The 14,189-nt window shown below is 39.9% G+C and overlaps 1 protein-coding gene across 2 annotated transcripts in view; it reads left to right on the plus strand.

Moving 5' to 3' along the window:
- The first annotated feature begins 2,385 nt into the window (after nucleotides 1-2,385).
- The window catches only part of mapk4 (mitogen-activated protein kinase 4), a 225,097-nt gene continuing 213,293 nt past the window's right edge, over nucleotides 2,386-14,189 (plus strand). The window contains exon 1 of one of the 2 annotated variants that reach the window (XM_039750397.1): nucleotides 2,386-3,606. The gene's annotated coding sequence lies outside the window, so the exon portion shown is untranslated. The remainder of the gene's footprint in view (nucleotides 3,607-14,189) is intronic. The other variant, XM_039750398.1, reaches the window with a different exon arrangement.

The raw sequence follows: 14,189 nt of genomic DNA on the forward strand, positions 1-14,189 counted from the left end.
TGCTGAAACATGGTGGTGGCAGCATTATACTATGGGGGAACTCACCTGTGGCAGGGACAAGGAGATAGGACAGAGCTGAGGGAATAATGAATGCATTCTAATACAGAGCAGTCTTTGAAGAAAACCTGATCCAAAGTGCATATGGCTTTATACTAGGGTGAAGGTTCACCTTTCAGCATGACAATGACCCAAAGCAAACAGCCACAACAACACTGAAGTGGCTTTTGGGACATGTCTATGACTATCCTTATTTAAATCCCAAAGAACATTTGTGGAGAGACCTGAAGTTGGCAGTTTGCAGACGGTTTCCATGTAATCTAACAGAGGTGGACAGGATTGACCAGGAAGAATGGGACAAACTGCCCAAACTCAAGTGTGCTAAGCTTGTGGAGACTTGCCTAAAAAGACTCAAAGCTGTGACTGCTGCAAAAGAACTGAATTGAGAGTCTGGATACTTACATAAATGAGAGATTTCACTTTTTGAGTTTTAATAAATTTGCAAATCTTTCTGAGAGCATGTTGTCGATTTGTCATTATGGGATATTGCCTGTAGATTGATGGACAAAAATGACAAATGTACTCATTTTAAATGAAATCTACAACACAATAAAGTGTGCAGAAAGTGAAGGTCGGAATACTTTCTCTGCCCACTGTATATATGGAATATTGAAGCACCTGAAAAACAAATATGTTGACACAGGAAGAATATACAGACAACACATAATAATAATAATAAAAATAATAATACAGTAATAATAATAATAATAATTTGCATTTATACAGCACTTTTCTCACTACTCTAAGCGCTCAGCAATTGCAGGTTAAGGGCCTTAAATCAAGGGCCCAACAGAGCAGAGTCCCTATTGGCACTTATGGGATTCGAACCGGCAACCTTCCATAGGCAGGGCCTGGACTTGATTTTAATTCAACAGCTGTGAGACCACTGGTTTATTTTAAAACTGAAACATTTTCAACTTGGCCTGCATACACAAGCACCTATATAAGACATTTTTGAAGTTCTGTGAAACAATAGAAATATTGCACTACTTTCCATATAGATATTCACAATGTTTAGGGTTTATTTAAGGCCTTTAACATCTACATCCTGCAGGCCTACTATTTGTTTTCCTTGAAAATAATAATATCGTATTCCTTAATACCCTCAGCCATTCCTTCAGCGTCCTAATGGTCAACTTCTTAATTATTCAAGTATAAATACTAATTGGTTATTATAGACACCTTTGTAATTGCATTAGCACCACTGAAACCTGTTACTGCATTCTGTTTGCTTGGTTTGCAAGGTACTGGCATTCCTAAAGTTCAGTTCTGGTTTCGGAAATGACCAAAATGAAACATTTTTCTCAGGTTGTGCCACTGAGCCCTAATCCCTAGACACAACTACCACAGACACAGTCCTGTTTCAGTAATAGGCTTTTTATTCACACAGAGAGAGTACCTTTTACGGGCTTCTTTTTCCAATTGCTCAATACAAACAGACCATTTCCTTTTCCTATTCTTTGGGTTCTCCTCCACTCCTGCCAGTCAAGTGTTGCCTATCCTCTCTTCCAAGTTTGACTCTATTGGGCAAAGTGGAGGAATACTAGTGGTTGGAATACTTATGGTGTCAAAACCATTGTCTCCAGGAATCATTTCCCAGTCAGACAGGACCATAGTAGTCCTTGTGCCATCAATATCTGACAGCATCTCTTTGACAACTCCCACAGAACCCGACAGGATAGCCCCATGGGACCACAACACCTATTCTGACCTGCCAAAATGGGCTCTCCCGACGAGGGTCATGTCCTGTCCCATAGCATGTCAGGTCCTTCCAGGCTCCCAATTGCAACAACAACAACAATATTTATTTATATAGCACATTTCCGTACAAATGATGTAGCTCAAAGTGCTTTACATGATGAAGAAAGAAAACAAAAGACAAAATATAAAAAATAAAATCAGGTAATATTAATTAACATAGAATAAAAGTAAGGTCCAATGTCCAGGGAGGACACAAAAAAACAAACAAAGAAAAAATAATCCAGATGGCTGGAGAAAAAAACAAAATCTGCAGGGTTTCTGGGCCACGAGACCACCCAGTCCCCTCTAGGCATTCCACCTAACATAAATGATCTCAATCAGTCCTCATGGTTTTCAGGCTTCACGTGGAAGAATTTGATGATGATGGTCCATTACATCCACTGTTTCCTTCCATGGCTGCTAGGAGGCCAGCCCTGGTGTAACTGTTACTTCAGCGTCCTTCCATTGCCACATCCTGGCTTTGAAATGGAGTATCGCAGCTCCATGACTTACTTTCCTTTATCAAAGTCTAATGGCCTTGCAAGGAAGCAGAATCCATCTGGGCTGCAACACTGATCCGTCCCTCAATATATATTGAATAATGATAAAAAAAAGTATCAATTTCTTTTAAAAATATGTCAATTTCTGAGTGTGGCCAGTAGGGCACATACACAATGTTTGCTAACAGAAACTTTATACTGCTATTATTAGGTTAACACCTTTATTTAAAGTGACTTACAACATTTGAGACACAATTGATTCAGTTTCTTTTCCTATTTGGAGAACAGACAGGTGAAGTAACTTGCTCATGGTCACACATTCACTAAAAATTGAACCCAAAATCACTGGTTTTGCCTTTCAAAGCCTTAACAAGTACGTCACATTACCTGATGCTAAATACTGATACTAAAATCACTTTAAAAAATGTTAATATGCGTGCATTAATCCCTTCACTAAAGCAACGGAATCTGAACTTTAGATTAGTATATTTACAAAAACAAACGAATAACAAAAACTGCAATTGTAATAAATGGTCCCGGCGAGAATTCCAGGTGTGCGGGATCGTTCCTCGCTTCCGTGCCCCTCTGCCCAGACTTGCCTCATCATGCGCTTCAAAAGAAGCCAGAAGGCACAGTTGCCAACACTAAGGGGTACTTAACGGAGCCAGGCGTGTGAAAGAGCTGAAAAGAACAGCTCGTTTGTTTATTTTTCGGGGGATGTTGTATCCCACTATTGTTTGAACAAGAATTGGTGGTGCTAAAGCTTTCTTACAAAAAAAAAAAAAAATCGGGTCATCAAAAACACGTAGGTCACCAGTGGTCACAGCATCCGCGGTGTAGTCGCAAAGGTGCTGACAGGTGGAGGTACTGTAAGCCAGTCGCGGGCAGGCGGCGAAGCGTAGCGATGGTGGTTAGCAGGCAGGTGGATTTCCGGAGTGATTGACGGGCCGCGCTTACGTCATCACAAAGGGGGCTGTTCCTCGGTGCGGAGTTCTCAATAGAGAAAGAGAAACAGAGAGAGAGAGAGAGAAGCAGAAGGGGCTCTTGACTGGCGAAGCTGTGTGATAACAGTCACGCATTGGTCCCAGAATGAGTGAGAGGGAGTAATAGAGAGAGGCCGGCGACCTACTCTTCGGAGTCGGGCTTCGAAGCCAACCAGCCTCTTTTTGTTTCCATTGATATCCAGCGCTGGCGGAATGAGCACACTGGAGGGAATGCTTTTTGCTTTTGCGCGTCCTTGTCATGCTGTCAAGTGAAGAAGAATAATAAGAACACGGCGAAAAAGAGCAAAACAAAACAACGGAATATGGTAAGTGTTGCATCTCATGGGCTGGCTCGGAAAAGAGGGAGGGCGTCCAATGGCTTGTCAGTGTGCGATAAACAGGGGAGAGCGGCGACCTAATGGGCTCTTGTCGGAGCACCTGCTCTGCATCCTGCCTGCATCCCTCGGGCTGGTACCCAACTTACATACTGATGTGAAAACGGGGCGTCCTCAGTGCGCCTCGCCTGGCAGCGAATATGGATCGACACCCCAGTCAAATCGCAGCTGTTTCCTTTGTTGCCATTTAGTTTTTTTGCGCCGTTGTGTGCGTACCTATGAATACGATGCGGGTCTTTCTAGGCTGTCTAGTGACCGCTTAAGTTAGAAAATCGCCGGCCGTCTGGATGAACTTCCATTTCCTGCTATAATTAGCATCCATGTGCTTCGGAGAACGGGTACACTCAGGGCTCTTGCATAAATGTTTTAAAAACCTTTTAAACAGGAGAGTAATCGCAGTCAGGCCGGAGAGATGTCCGAAAGGAGCATAATGCACATAACGGCAGAGCCGCCTTGGTGTGCGGTGCATTGTATAAGTAATTGCGTGTGCAGTGCGTTTTCACGCATTTATTCTGTTTTATTAACGGTACACCCAGCGGATGAAAGTATTAGCACCCTAATAGTCAGGACAGAGCTGGTTTCAACCTTGACGGACCCCCAATATAAATAATAAGTTCTACATTCAGGATAGCCCCATTTAACACACGGAAAGGTGAATTTCTAAATTTCAAAAACTTTTTTTTTCTTGTTTTTTAGGTAAAGCCACCTTTTACAGAGTTTCAGTTGGCGCACATGTTCGTTATTTTGTTTTTGCCATTGTTAAAGAATGATTTAACATTTTGTTTATGCAGTTATCCCACCTTAACTTCGATCTTGTACATCAGAAAATTAACTCAATACTGATCTGCATTTGCAGGGCTTTGTTCTCAGATAACTTGATGTTTTTCGAGAAATAATGCTTGGGCAGATTCTATTTGTAAAAATGTATGGAATATCACAGGCAATTTTCAAGGATTATGTTTCTGCAGGTAGCATACTCACAAAACATTTATAACATAATTTAATGTGCAGATGCTGACATTTAAGACATTTTGTAATCATTGTGAAAATGATCTCCTTCTGTCCATTTCTTTTTGCTTATCTTGCAACCCTGTGTGTTTAACATTTTAATTGGTTTCTTTTATGCGCTCATCTTCCATGGACTCAGTATCCTGTAAAGTGTTTTTTTTAATTTCTCTGTTAATCAAAAATCTCTTTGCACACCCCTTCTTTCAAGATCTCCTGTGTCTACTTTCTCTAAAACATCTTTCATGCTTCCCTTCGAAGAAATGTTCCTGCACCTTCCTTCACCATATGGTTTCATCCTCCATGGACTCAACATACTGTGAAGTGCTTACCTCTCTTGCTTGCAAGGCTCTTTGTACATTTCTTCTTTCGAAGTCTATTGTATCTCCCTTCTTTGAACTACTCTGGAGTCCTCCTTCCCCAAATGTCCTACAGGCCTCAGATGCCTCAAAATTGAACTGGTTAAAGAGTACACCTCTCCACTCCTTGTCGCTTTTCTTTGAAGTTCTTTCATACTAGTCACATAATCTAGGAGCTTACATGGCTCACATGCTCACATGACATCATAACGTAGTGATATTTTTGCTCGTTAGTCACTGTACTCTCCACATTTGACAGTACACGTGAGCAGAACTAAACAGGCGTTTCTATGTGAATCCAGAGTACACTCCTTTTAAAGCTTGCAAAATGCATTCACTTTATTTATTTTTGTATACCTTCATAGGTGTGAGGAAAATCAGTGGTAACAAGCATTAGTTGTAAAATGACTAAGAAGAACTGCTAGGAGGCATTGCCTCATTTTGTAACCACTAAAGTAAAGTGGGTGTTTTTGTTGCCCATCTGACATTCTTAGCTGTAACCCTGCTTCCTTAGAAGTTTGAAGCAAATCCTTTCATCCATGAGCTCAATTGTTTCTCTTCCCTGAAGATTTCTTGAAGGTCTCATTTGCTTACATTCAGTGAAGATACCTTGAAGGCCTTGATTTTCACCATTCAATGAAAGGTGTCTTTTGTCATCTGTGTTTGGTCATCTTGGTTCCCTCCATGCAGTGCACATAGCTGCCATGTTTCCCAAAATCCTGGTGGTCAAATCCTGAATCCTGGCCATTCAATGAAAGTATTCTTTTAATGCCTTTCCTGAAAGTCTTGGTAGCTATCAATGCAGAAGGCAACTCATGGTGCCATTCCTCAGAAATCATTCCTTCATTAGGATCTCACTTGCCCTAATATGTTGAAGATCTCAGTTGTGTCAATACGTGAGCATAAGTAACGTTGTTTCTCTATTCATTGGTTATTTAAAATGAACATCTATCATTATATATTTATAATTTCTCATTGCTTGCCAATGAAGGCACTGGCGTCTTTCCTCTGTGCTATTGTTGCCAAGGTGCTAGTACGATCTTTCCTCGCACATGTCTTGAATGGCACAGGGTGTGATGTGAGGTCCAGCTATGTGTTAGATCATCTGATCTTTCTTTAAGAATAAATGGAAGACGTCCTTGCAAAAGAAAATATTTCTCAAGCCACTTAATTTTAGTGAACGTCTTCCTTTGGATTTCAGCATATTAATGTTAGCAAATTTGGTTGTGCCATTTCTTTTTCAACCCCCACGGTTAAATCTCAAGTGAAATAAACTGCATTTCCATTTTGCCAGGTTTCTGTCATTCACATTTAAGAAATCTCTCCTCCATGCAATACACCTTTCTGGGTAAATTGTTTTAATTTTATGGAAAGGTGTGGTTACAACATTTTCCTTACTTTCTTGTCTCCTACAGTACTTGAAGATTCCCATTGCATGCTGCCCTTTCCCTTGGCTTCATTTCTTGATTGTCTCTCATTAGTCTTACTTGAATATTTTTTTCTTGTCCCTCTTCAGTAATCATTAAGATGCTGCCTTTCATAAAATGCTGCCTTGTATCCTGTCCATAAACATATTCTAAGTCTTCATTTCTTGAAGGGCTTGGCTGCAGTCATTTAATGAAGTTGTCTTTGGTTGACTGTTATTAAAGGTCTACACAATTCTGATTTTTTCAGGTCTGATCCCGACAAAGTTTGATCCCATTTCAACCTGCTTTATTCTGCTCCTGCAAAAGTTTCCTCATGCTCCTATCCACATTTCCATTTTCCCCACTAAATGGCACATGAACTGGGCACATAGCCTAATTGCATTCTTAAAACAGCAGAATATACAAGGGGGAAAAAAAGAAAGCAATAATCACGATTGTGCATCTGTCTTTACAAGCTGTCATGCATATGCACCACGATGGCTGTAAAAATGTATTTCAAAACAGTTCTAAAAAACCAAGATGTGTTACAGATACAGGCATGCTGTCTTTATGTTATTTTCTGACTGAATGCCCTTTTACAGTGAAACAGTATTGATTACAATATTTGTAATAGTTTATTTATTTACTTTTCAAAAATCACTTTTTTAGTGCAATTTTCCTGCGTGTCATTTATGCTGTGACTGCCTGTTTCCGACCACCTTAGTAAAGTCTAACCACGGGGTCTCCGCAGAAGTCTTGTATTTAGTCACACACTGTAAAACTTCGAGTCAGGTCCTGTGGGAATGAATTTCTCATTTTGTAATAATGCCAAGGGTACTCAACATTTTCATTTTTGACAAGGCACTAGAGAAGACATGGAGAGAATGGCATCCCGTCCAGGTTGGAGTAGCGTCCCTGCCTGGAGGGAAAACCATCATCATGAATGGTCGCAGGAAGACTGCCTCCCAGGGACATACATTCCCCCAGTATGCTCAATGGTCTCATTCCTTACTATGGTGCTCCCATTCAGACACTTGAAGGGCTGTATGGGAACTGTAGTTCCATTGGACTATTGCACTGTAATGGGTTTTGTGAGTGCCACCGGTGGGGAGCTGCAAGGGAAAGGGTTTTCTGTTCTTAGCAGGGGCTTCCACCTGACTTTGAAGTGCCTCTTGTGGGCAGTGTTGTAGCATTGAAAGTACTCTCAGGTTTGGCATAAAAGGATGCTGCCCTGCCTGCTCGGGCGAGCTGAAGTTGGGACAAGGAGGAGGACAAAGCTTTCCTGATGTGGAAGAGGAGGATGGGAGAACTGCTTGTGCCTAAAAAGCCTGGGTGACATACTTGATCTAGTCCTGTCTGGGGTTTGGGGCTCTGAGGCACCCCCATTGCGTCACATTGCATACAAATCAATCAAACACAAATCAGATCTCATTGCTTCCTTTGGCCTACTTTGTGAAGATAGTGCCCTTTCTGCCAATTTGTCCTACTTTTTCATATCAAGCCATCCATCTCCTCTTTTTATTTTACAACTTTTTCTTTCACTCCTTCTCTCTGTCTTTCTCATGACCCTGGCCTCACTTCCATGTTCCAGTGAGCTTTTGTTCTAACACTCATGATGATTCTCAACTTGTTATTCATTTAAGGCAGCTGTAAATCTCTTCCATGAGCCACCGTCAAACCAAGCCAACTAATTATTTTGAGGGTCTTGGGTGGAGCACTATGGCTACAAGGACACCAGTCCAGAGTTCCCCCTAGTGGTCCTTCATCTCTGTTTGCCCTAATTAGCTCTTGAAGGTTAGCTCTTCAGTGTTCGCCTTCTTTCCCAGCTGTGAGACATCTGCTACCTCCTGCCGGCCTGGAGGATACAGAACTGGCTGTCCGCCTAACCTCCATGACTTTGTCTTCATGGTTAAAGTGTCAGACGTCCTTAGTGTATGCACTGTTTGAAAGAATAATAAAAAAGAAAACTTCATAAGCATTTCAGTGCATCCTGTCTCACTGGAATTGGCAGCACTGGTTTGAGACACCCTGTGAGTTTTTTGCATTGTTTTTGTGTATTCAATGGCCGCATGTCTTTCATCTCCTTCTGCCCTGATTCATTAGAAAAATCTGAAAGAACATAGATTGAAATTCTTTCATTTCAGCCTGAAGCCAATTCAGTGTGTAATGGGATGTTTACTTTTCTAATGAGCTTTCCAAGCAAATTTTTTAACATACTCGCTTTGCGCCATTCCCATTATTTGAAAAAAGCTTTGCAAAGATTAAAATGTCATTGCAATTATTATTGATGGGACACCAGCTTTGGAGACTGCAGAACTGATTTTCATTGCTTTGCAGATGCACAACGGTGCATTAGTTAGTGGTGTTATATCACAACTTCAGGGTCTTGGGTTCAAATTCCATTTTGCCTGTGTGAAGTTTTTACATTCACCTTGTGTCTATTTTGGTCTTTGTCCGTGGCTTCGGATTATCCTTGCGTGATTGATCGTGGGGCTGAGTGTAAATATATACAAGTGTGAACTATTATGGACTGGTATTCCTACCTTGAGGGACCGGTACTGGGTTGTTGCAGCCCTGAATCATAAAAGAGGATTCAGAGAATGGATGGGAGTAACTGTAATGAATTCTACTGCTAGTTGTTCTGTAATTTATAAAATGTTTTGTACTTATGCTTAGAGTACTACATGAAATAAGCAATGATTTGTCTCTGTCTGTATGTGTGTCTGTGTGTGTTTGTGTCTGTCCATTTTCTGTGTCTCTGTTATTTGCCATTTGGTTTGGAATTCGTAAAAGCAGAGTCCTTCCTGCCTACGTATAGAATATGCCTGAAATAACATTTAAGAGTGGGCATGAAGGATAAGGCAAGCAGCTGGCCCAGCGCAGTGTTAACCTCAGATTGATGGTATGAATAGTTAATTTGTGTTTCAGTTTTGTGTGGGAACTACAGTAATATGATCTGAAAAATGCTTTTGAAAATTTCATTATTTTAACCTTCACACCATCTTTTCCTTGCTCTCCATGTGAACTAGATGTCCACCTAAGGTAGACAAATTATTGTGCTGTATGACTTGAATCAACACCCACTTATGGAATTTTTGAGGCAGCCTAATGAGGCAAATTCCCAAAAACTAACTTGAGCAACTTTCTTTTTTATGCCGTTACATACACAAATCGTAGGTGATGCAGATTTACTAAAATTAGACCATTAGGAAAATGTTGATTAAAAACAGCCCAACAAAGCTTGCCAATCTTATCCACCTAATTCCTCCAAAATAACACCAAGTCGAGTTTTGAATGTTCCTAAAGTCCTACTGTCCACCACACTACTTGGATAACTATTCCACGTCTCTGTGGTTCCTTTGTGAAGAAAAACTTTCTGAAGTTTGTGCAAAATTGACTTTTAACTAGTTTTCATCTGTGTCCCTGTGTTCTTGTTGAACACTTAGTAAAGGAAGAGCTGGGATCCTCTGTATTAATTTTAAAAACTTCAGTTGTGTCATCTCTTATGCTCAGTTTGCATGAACTGAAATGGTTCAACTACTTTAATCTTTCCTCATAACTCATCCCCTGCAGTCCTGGAATCAGTCTAGTTACTTGTGCTGCTATGTCTTTTTGTAGACCTGAGGATAAAACTAAACACAGCACTCCAGGTGAGATCTCAGTAGTGCATTATAAAGGTTTAGCATGACTTGTACTCCTCTAAATTGCATTAAAGTTACCAGTCATTTTAACCAGCCATTTTTCACTATGATTGGCATCCACGTGTATCATATACAGGTGGTAGTAGAACTAAACTAACTCTGTAGCGCTGATTACTAAATATTAGCCTGCATCTGTTTCATTTCATCTTTTGTATACCGGTAATAATGTTCTACTGTTGCTAGTCCATGCATTTTCTACTCTATATGCACTTAGTCCTGATGAGAGTCATAATGAATTTAAGATAATAAAATATTCCAAATTGGATGCTAGTCCAGCACAGGACACACTTACACATACTGGGCCAATTAAAAGCACAAATGTGAGGAAACTGTGTGTGGGTTGTTACTTCTGCAAAGAGCAATAGTCTCATGATTTGTAGTTTCTTTTTAAACATACCCATTTGAATAGATACATTTTGTATCCCACTGCATCCTTACTTTCTTATCTTTTTGATCAGAAGTAGTGGAACACGATGATACTCAGGGGTTAGTTGATTGACTATGTCCATATGCTTCTCTGTCCAGTTTATTTCATACTCTGTCATACTCCTTTCATTAATGGACTGGTTGAAGTTATCAAGTTGCTTCTTAATGGATGTTTTTGTGTGGTTGCCCATTTTCAATGCACTAAATCCCAGCAAGTGTTTTTTGTTACATTGATGCTGAAGCATCTTGTGACCATTAAGGTAACATGTTGAAAAACAATTTAAATATTTTTTCTGCCTTGCCAATGATGTATACATACTATTCATATAATCAGTTTGCAGCTTACTTCTTCTTCTTCTTTCAACTGCTCCCTTTAAGGGTTGCCACGTGGATCATCTTCTTCCATATTTTCCTGTCCTCGTCATCTTGCTCTGTCACACCCATCACCTGCATGTCCTCTCTCTCCACATCCATAAACCTTCTCTTAGGCCTTCCTCTTTTCCTCTTACCTGGCAGCTTCATCCTTAACATCCTTACCCCAGTATACTCAGCATCTCTCCTCTGCACATGACCAAACCAACGCAATCTCGCCTCTCTGACTTTGCCTGCCAACCGTCCAACCTGAGCTGACCCTCTAATGTCCTCATTTCTAATCCTGTCCATCCTCATCACACCCAATGCAAATCGTAGTATCTTTAACTCTGCCATCTCCAGCTCTGTCTCCTGCTTTCTGGTCATTTAAAAGGCATTGTCTACAAACCCAGTGCTGTCAGAGACTAAATAGTCAGTTACATGGGAAGGGTAGGTGTGCCCAAAAAAGAGGCCACAAAGTAAATAGTTTGTCCCACTTAAGGCTCCATTACACTACGTGGCATTTTTATACACAAACTCCAGGTCAGTCATACCAGGTATGTTTTTGGTACTGTATTTAAAAGGAAACTGGAAAATCAGGGACAACCTGCATGAGCACTTGCAACATGTCCACATTCTATTTATACAGTAAACTAGAGCTAGGGATCACTCACCACCCTTTTATGGTGTATGTTATGAAACGTATGACAATACAAAATCAAGATTATATTTATTATTTGGCTTTTTAAGTAAATAAAAAGGTCCAGCTATGCTATATTAACTGAATCAGTAATTAGATATTTACAGTATGTAAGACAGGGAGTGAGTTAGTTTCACCTTAAAAACACATTGTCGGAGGCAGTTGTATTTCAGGTATTCACAGCTATCGATGGCATGACAAATGTCATTAACACCAAGTCAAGTCATTTGCAGAAATTCTTTGATGATTCTGCACTTATGGTGTGTATTGGTAAAGGGGGATGAGACAGAGTATAGGACTCAGGTGGATATCTTTGTTTCTTGGCATAGAAAGGATTTTCTGCAAATTAACATCAGCAAATCCAAGGCACTGGCTGTTGATTTTTTAGCCTCTACACAATTCATGGAGAGGATGTAGCGGTAGTACACTCCTGCAAGTACTTGAAGGTCCACATCAATGACCAGCTGGACTGTGCATGTAACACAAAGGAAGCTCATTCATAAAAATAATGGTTCTTTAATGACACTATATGGCTTTTTACTGGGATGTGTGATTTCACTTAGAACCACTGCTTGACAAAGAACTATTTTATTCTGCAAATAATATTTTGCATTTGAATTTGATTCTTTGGGCTTAGACGAAAATCCCTATTATGTAGAAAAAAATGAAATCTTTAAAGAATAGTAGGCCGCAGGACACAACTGATTAAGAAAACCAGAATGGTTCCCCTTTGGCATCGCTCTGATGAACCACTCTGGCAGCTTATTTTTTAAGAGTGTATAGAAGAAAGGGCAGAGCAGACATGTTTTTCATTGGAAGTTATACTCCCTTGATGTGGGTAGTGACATCCTTCACAATTTCTGTAACACTGTGATGGCCAGTGGGATTTTTGATGCTGGGCTGGTAACATTACTTCAAGAGAGGCCCACCAAGCTAATTAAGAAGGCAAGCTACAGTAGTAGTGAAGGAGAGCATAAAGAAAAAAGTGATGGCCATTATTATCAAAGCTGCACATCAATGTCTGACACACTAGCATTGAGTAGTTTTAGCCCACAAATTATTTAGCAGCAGTTTCTAAAGTAGTGCTATTGGAGCTCATTTATGCCAACAGCAATGCATGTTTATAATATCTCACTATGCACTGTTTATATTTAAACAAGTCTTTTTTTCCTTCTCTTTTTAGTAATTCTGGTGTATATTTGAAAGGGGGGTTGTTGTCTGTCATAATATTTATTTATTTAAAATGGCAAATTTCCCCTGAGAACAGGTAAAGTTCTATCTATCTATCTATCTATCTATCTATCTATCTATCTATCTATCTATCTATCTATCTATCTATCTATCTATCTATCTATCTATCTATCTATCTATCTATCTAAATGTCCTGCCAGTTTCTACTCTGTGTAGTGCATGAGCTTTGGCATGTTGGATGTTTTGTACTGTCTGTTGCTGAAGTATTCATTTAGCATATGGATACTGCAGTTGCTTATTTGTCAGGCTCTGTATTCATCGGCATGAAGGTTCACTTATGGTGAAAAGATGATTCACGTGTATCTGAGCATGTGCTTAAATCCCACTAAGCTGAGCCCTGCTTTTAGCAGTCATCCAAAGCATTTTCATAACCTGTTTACCAACATGAGGCAATGACAGACAGAAGGCATTAACCATAACTACAGAAGATGGTACACTAGCTCATCACTGGGCATGCATAAACGCATGCATGTACAACATGCCTTTGGACTGTGGCAAACTTCATGTAGAAGAAGGCTCTCCATCTTAAAATTGACGTCTGGATCAGTGCAGTATGAGGGAAGAGCACTGCCCGCTGCACCACCATGCCATCTACTGCTGCTTCCTCATTGTTTTTAAATAAAGATCTGCAGGTTCTAAGGGTTTTTGTAATAACAGTAGAGTGCTTCTTTTATTAGAAGTGGTGTGGCAATCATTTTATGTTCTATTTACTGGACTGCCATTAAGTCTTTTTTCTAGTATGTTAAAACCCCTTTTTTAAATTACAAGCTGTTTTATAAATCATTTGCTTTAACGTGTAATTGTATACAAAACAGTCTCCAAGGTTCCCATATATTGGATATATAAGATGCCTGCTGTACGAGTCCAGAAATGCAGCAAACTCCTTAATATAAAAGTAACTAAATAAAATAAATCAGCATTCATACATTTAAGCTGTCCTTGGAATTCTCCAGTGAATTCCTTGCTTAAGGGCATACACTGTAGTATGAAAACAAAGCTGGAGTGATAAAACTTAACCAAACAATTTCCTAGGCAATGACGTAGTATAGTTACTCCACATTTACTGGGACTGTCTTTATATGAGGGAAACCATCAGATTCCCTGCTTACGGATGTAGATTGCCATTCCTGTCACATGTAAGATGAGCAGACGTTCACGTGAACCTGAGTCTGGGTCTGTCATTTCACGGCCAGTTGTTTGTCTTGTAAGTTTAACTGACTGAAAGTGTCTGTTAATTGGAAAAAGTATAAAATTGAGGAGCTACTTACTATCCCTACAAAAAAAAAATAAAATTGTGTTACCATCCAATGTGTGA

The sequence above is a fragment of the Polypterus senegalus genome, chromosome 4, assembly GCF_016835505.1.
Source record: "Polypterus senegalus isolate Bchr_013 chromosome 4, ASM1683550v1, whole genome shotgun sequence".
Taxonomy (NCBI): Eukaryota; Metazoa; Chordata; class Cladistia; order Polypteriformes; family Polypteridae; genus Polypterus; species Polypterus senegalus.